Here is a 6,775-nt window from a genome sequence, read left to right on the forward strand (position 1 = left end):
CTATCAAAAATATAAACTGGATGAATTAGACCGCCGTGTGCAAAATAGTCAATCTCTTCTGTCCAAGATTTGAACAATAACTACAAGAAGAATGAGGTAGAATGCGTGTCTTTTACACAAAAAAATTATACAAAATATATCAAAACGTTTAAATGACATAAGCAAACCTCACCAAATGTTAATTTTTAATAATATGCTGTCTTATGACTTCGTCTCCTTCCGTATAAAAAAAACAAAATGTTAACGAGGTTTTGCTTGACTTGAGTCGTTGAAGTTATTTCATTTCCTTTTTTACTGGAATAATAATTTGTTTGCTTTTCTTTTTTTTTATATTTTAACATGTATTCCCTAGTAGCACAGACATCTATTGCCGACTCTATCGGCGGCAATCTGCTCTAGAAGTAAAGTTGCCCGCTTACCCGGTCGTAAGCGTTGGCTATTTAACTGCTGGAGCGTTGCTCCTCTGAAATAAGCTTTATATACAAATTTTAGTGTTCTTACTGTAGCGAACTACATGTTCGTGTGTTTTTACCAAAAAATGTTAATTTACAGTTTACTTCTAATAACTTTAATTTTGGGAAAATAATGCCGATTCGCTACTTCCGAATAACAACATATTTCCATATACAGGTAATCATCTAAGTAGGCGATCACCGGCGTGATTATCGCATGCTTTTTTAGGAGGCAATTGATTATCGCCAAGAGGTTAATCAAATACCACAATACTTTCTCTCAAATTTTCCATTATTAATTAAGGGAACGTAAAAAATGAGAGCCAAATTGACGTTTATTTGTTTTGTATAAACAAGCTACCTACGGTAAACAATAGTAAACATGCAAAGTTAAATGAATAACAAATTATGTACCCCAACTGAAAAAACTAACAAAGTTAAATCCAGTATCTAAATTTTCATTGCAGAAAAAGTTAACTGCTTTATATTCTTTTGTACAGAATGAAAAATGAATGTTAACAGTTATAATACATTGTTAATGATTACCTCATATAAATGATGTCTTCCTCATCACTATATTAAATTTTCTCTTCTGTTCCTGTATGCCAAATCTTTTCTTTCATGCTCATTTATGAACAAATAAAAACGAGATCCCTTATATAAAAAAGTTTTACTTTCAGTATTTATTTATTTTTATGTCAATTTTTGTGAGTTTTACTTATTTAAAGATTATTTTTATATTTAAGATTGTTATGTTCGTAAATTTAGTTGCAGCAATCCTGTAACTTAGACACCGCACTGCCTTAATTGTGGCACTTCCATACAAACACCGACACCATCATCTTTATAGCTTGCCTAGAAAGCTGGAGTATTCAAATCATCTGCTTGCACTTTGCAGTGGACGAAAATGTTGTGCAATGATGCTTCCCAGCATCTTTGGGCTGTAGCAGCTCTTCGCTCTCCTTGTAGAATTCCCCAGCGACCTAGAAAAATGTTCAAAAACTGTAAATACGTTTGTATACACCAACCCATATTTTCACAATTTTACTCGCTCAGCGCAACGCCGGTGGTATATATGTACTCCTCAGATCGCCTCTCATACCAGCGTTGATTACCCCCAAGTATTCCTGCGTATGCTTTTATTATATGCGGGCGGTTATAAAGTAGGCTACAGTCACCATTAAAATCTGACCATTTAAGTTTGATCGTGATTGTCGCTAAAAGTGCAGTCAGAGTTATGTCAGATCTGTCGCAGGTGTCTTTGCTGAGCTAGCTAGTTTGGGGATAAGGGAGAGGACGGACCCTCGGACACTCCACAGACGCTTACATCTAAAAGAAATACACGTGTTTACCCTTACAGGATTTAGCGGACGGACGAAGGCCACTTACCGAACGAACAGATCATAAGCGGTGGGCCACTTTGCACCCTACCCGGTCTCCTTCGGCCCATGATTTGCAATGGGAGACCCCGAAGTTTGTCCGATGACGGTCAAACCTGCTATGCTGTCATATAAGAAAAAAACGTCAATACGTTTTTTATCTTTTTCTTTTGTTTTTAATTTATCTGCCTTTTCATAACAAAAAAAACAATATTGAAGTCTATAAATTAACTAAAAGGAAACAGGTTAAATATATAGCATATATATGGTCAAATAGGTTAAATATATAGCATATATATGATATATGATTACTTAAGTACTAAACAAATTGTACATATGCATGCTTAATCCTTAAAATAAATACAATGAAAACCTCAACATACCGCTTGTGTGTTGTTGTTATGTTGTTGATGCAATTGCTATTATAGATGATAAAGATACTGTATATAGTTGATGACATCACAATTGTAATTGTATTGGATAAATACGGATGCTGTACACTTTGTCTAGAGCTATTGATTCTTCTCTTGTGTTTTTCGACATGAATTTAACTTCGTAGTAAATTGAAGGTTAACGTTTAATAAGAATTTTCACAATAACTTTTGCAATTTTTACCTTTTCTAACCAAAAATGTTATTAGCAAAAAGCAAATTTTTGCAATTTCTTTCTGTTGAAAAATTATTACTGCCTTTTTTGATTGAAAAAAACTTTTTACATACTGGCAGTTAAATGTAATTTCCTTGTAAATTGATTATGATTGTTTTAACGTTCAAATTCGTTTATTATTTTATGGCTTAACACAAAATTTATAGTTCTTTTCATCTTATTTTCTATGATTATTATTGTTTACCAAAGGTCATTTGTTCATACAGAACAAACAAACGTCTATTTCGCTCTTATATGAGGTCTTACGCCACCTTCAGTTATTACTGCATTTTAATGAAAAGTCTGACAAAAGGTATTGGAAAGTTGGGAACAATGCCAGATGATTCACCTTTTGGCGATAATCAATTGTCTTCCAAAAAAAAAGGCGATAATCATGGCGACTGAGTACTTAGATGATTACACTCCAGAAAGTAGAAATATGATACACTGCTGGGCGGGTCCCAACACTAATGACAAGGAATGTGGTAACTATGGAGCTAAGTATGATTATATTATAGTACTTTCTGTATAAGCACACTACGATAGAAAGAATAAACTATTATATATTTTATGGCTCAATATATATTTAAAGCAATTTTAACGGGGGTCAATTTATAGTTAGGGTTTCGCTCAGGGCTGTCCAGCGTATTTTCGTACTAAAGCAAATATATGGCGGAATTCAAGAAGAGTACAAAGTGGCCCTATTTGCGAAATTACTTCGTAGAGAAACAAAAAAACCAACATGTTTTTAGTGGGCAGCATCGTTTTCTTTCTACTGAAGAAATGTGATCCGCGTGTGACTGCGTTGCGCCAATGAAACTGTTGCGTGTAAGATTTAGTTAAGTTAATTTTTAGTGGTTAAGCAAGCAGTCTTCTGGGTCCCTAAAGGTTCAAGGTTCCTAAGGTGTGCTTTTGGGCCGCAAGCCCATAAAGTGGTGACGCGGGAACACGTCTGTTACCTTAAGGACCCCGTTCCGAAAGTAAAGGACTATGAGGTTTTGCAAGGCTTTCCCTTCGGGACGAGAGCCTGTACGATAATGATGCAAGAGCACACTGTTATCTTAAGGACCTCGTTCCGGACGGACTGGCCTACAAACTACTGCTACTTAAGGGGCTCTTGATTTACCTGTTAGCTCGACTGCTGCTGAACAACTAAACGAAAGATCGTTGTTTGTGTACTGCTTTTATGATTGTTGGCTGCCACACCAATGCGTTGATTTCTACAGCTTTCAATGCGAGGTGTGTTTACTTACTCTAACACTTACATGCTAACATTTACTTGAGAGGGTGAATTACAGAAAGCTACAATAGTACTTATATAAAGCTGCAAAACGAGGTAACGCAGCGTTGCATTACCATTTTGAGTGACGATATCACGACTAGAGGTTTAAATGTAAGAACTTAGTTAGCTTAATTACAGTTGCATATAGGTTAGGTGATATTTATTTATGTTTGAATTACATTGAACTCTAACGTTTGGAATGTGTAAGGCAGTCTGCTTCCTTACACTATGTTTTGCTTTTATTCGTTGGAAGCTGCTTTATTTTTTGTGAACAATTTTTTATTTTATGCAGGGCGAACCATGTACGACGCGAATCGAAATTGGCCGTCACTATCAGATGCATAACATTGCCCAGATGGTCAACAGCTGTACATAGAAGAAATGCAATCAAAATTTTAAATCACACAGCAGAAGAGTCGAGTCCGGTTCTAAACTTAACTAGACGAAGGATTTTAAATCATCTGCGTACATTAAGATTCCTGCTGATTTGATCACGGAGGGCAGATAAAACAATCCGTATTGGTTCCAAGTAAAGGACAGCTGATGTAATTGCACATTCAGTAGGAAGAAAGTAATTAATAAGCTCTCTTGACGGTCTATTGTGGAACTTTGAATTTAATCGTTTCACTAGGCATAAAGAGGAGCCAGAGAACTGCAGTATAAAAAAACAATAAATCAGTTGAAAATCTTGCTAAAATTGTGATGAAAAATAATTTTTGCTTATTTCAGCTTAATCATTTTTTTAGTTTGAATGGGCGTTTTGTTGGTGTGTTATTTTTCAATAATCAGTTTGTATTACTTGAGGATTTACATCGTATTAATATGTCCCTTTGAATGCCACGGTTGAAATGGATAATTGTTGGCATATTGCTGAGCCACGAAGTGAACAGTATCTTTTCCATAAACTGCTGTTGCTCCTGTTCGGCCTATGAATTATAGTGATATTGCTAGGAGCCTAACATCTCTATACAATACCCTTCATTTTTAGTTTCCGTAAATGTACTTTGTACTTGTATTTCTGGCGAGAACGAGTGTCAAGTCTAGTTTAAGATGATGGTCGACTCAAAAGAGTTTTCATATTATTAAAACTTATCTTTCATAATTTTTAGCTTGGCTAGTCAAGTTGAGAGGACGAAAAAAAAAAAGGATTAATACTTAAATAAGCCTACGAATGAACGTATTTGCGCTGAAGTGCTTCGTGTTAGTTCGTTCCGTTTTCACATATCTACGTTAAACTGTATCTTTACAGCAAAGAGTATGTACATAAAAAATAATGTTCATACATAGATATGTACAAGCAACTAAAAAGAAAGAAGAGAAAAAAACTGCACTTGCCTTTCTAAAGAGCGCTCCGTACTCTGGCTAAATGAAGTTGTGTAAAAAAAAGGAACCGACTTTCAGTTTGTGTTTTAAGTTTTCGAATCACAGATTGTATTAGTATCAATCTGCAAGGTTTTCCGTTGTCCTCACTTTTCAGTGGCCTAGTTTTACATAGCCCTTGTGTTTGTCAACTTCTGAACAAACGTTGCCCCTTATGTCAAGCTTGTTTGCTTTTCGGTTCCAACCACTTTTGTGTAACAAAGAATTGTATTTAATCGAAATATTTTGTTCCCTGTTGTGTAATGAACACAAATTATTTATGTTAAAAACGTCGAAAAGGGTAAGGGCTGTAAACGGATGAATACACGTGTCATTAGTAAGCTCGCTCGGATGTAATGAAAGGGTTTCAATTTTTATCGCACAGACCCTCCACACATGTTTAGAGTAAAGAAAGGCCTGCTAAAATCGTTATGGGAGCAACGAACAGTTGAAACTTACTTTCCGGATATAGCGGTTTTATGCCTAAGCTCATTTTATACCCAGCTTCACGTGTAGTCTCCATCAGCCCATGATTTTACATGGGCGACCGCGAAGTTGGTGCCAACAAACCCTGTAGTCTATCCTCACAACCTAACACATATTTATTTATTTTTTTTTTTTTAAATTGACGTTTCAACAGTCAAGGATTTAATTTTAGTTCAATTCTTCCTTTTTATTTTTAAGGTTTATGGTTTAGCAAAAATTGTCATTACATTTGCTTTATATATTTCTACACAAAAAAAGTATTTTTAAGTTTCTTTTTATGATAACTTTTTCTCTTCTATTTTGAAGAATTTAGGATTAAATGTGGCCAAACAAAGTATATGAATTTTTAATTTGTTTTCTAAATTATCTATGACATTTGCTTCTTATATTTGTAACAAACAATTGAAACACGCGTAACCGAAATGACGCACTGGTCAGGATTCAAAGCTGCGTACCAAGAACTTCCCTGTTTCTTATTCCATGGAATATTAACAGAGATGCGAAAGGAGCAGATTTCCAAGAGATCTTAACTTGGCATCAAATGTGTGGATGGTAATTGAATTTTCAGAAGGTCAACAAGGTAGATAACAAGGAAGGTAACACGAACCCCCTGCGCTCTACTCGTTATGTATGCATCCATGCAAGAATAAGCCTAAATTTTTTAGAGCCAGATCAGTACTTTCGCACATTTGCCGAAATTGAAAGCAGAATTAAATTTAACGTTTAGTGAGCCGGGCATACTATTCACCATCCTACACTGAAATGCCACTTCTTACAAGATAAAATGGTATATCTGGGTCGTATAATTACAGCTGATGGCATAGTACCTTGTGAATTTGGAGAAAAAATCGTAGGTGATTTAAAGTTATTAATGAATTTAAACCAGTAGGAAAAAATTTCTCACAATGTTATATTTGTGAAACCCAAAATTCTGCTCCACCTAAGGAAAATCAAACTTAGTCGAAACCAATAGTCCGCTGGTAACGTATTCACGTTAGCTTTGCCGGTCTGATCTTCAATTCAATGCGGTTCATTTGCGACGATGCCTATTACCAATTTCCTTGTGTGAGTACGATGCACGCTACAACGACAGATGGTACCTTTAATGACTTACGTTTAATCTTTGCTGTTCATGGTATACTGAGAATGGAGGTAATGGTCCTCAATTAACA

At 35.3% G+C, this 6,775-nt stretch overlaps 1 long non-coding RNA gene across 1 annotated transcript; it reads right to left on the reverse strand.

The window, feature by feature from the left end:
• Positions 1–264: 264 nt before the first annotated feature.
• On the reverse strand, positions 265–2,287 carry LOC119641965. Its single transcript, XR_005247918.1, has 2 exons — positions 2,215–2,287; positions 265–1,435 (listed from the first exon to the last, which is right to left on the reverse strand). It is a non-coding gene; the product is annotated as an uncharacterized LOC119641965 (long non-coding RNA).
• Between the last annotated feature and the right edge of the window lie 4,488 nt (positions 2,288–6,775).

Source organism: Glossina fuscipes, unplaced genomic scaffold (assembly GCF_014805625.2).
Source record: "Glossina fuscipes isolate IAEA_lab_2018 unplaced genomic scaffold, Yale_Gfus_2 198, whole genome shotgun sequence".
Taxonomy (NCBI): Eukaryota; Metazoa; Arthropoda; class Insecta; order Diptera; family Glossinidae; genus Glossina; species Glossina fuscipes.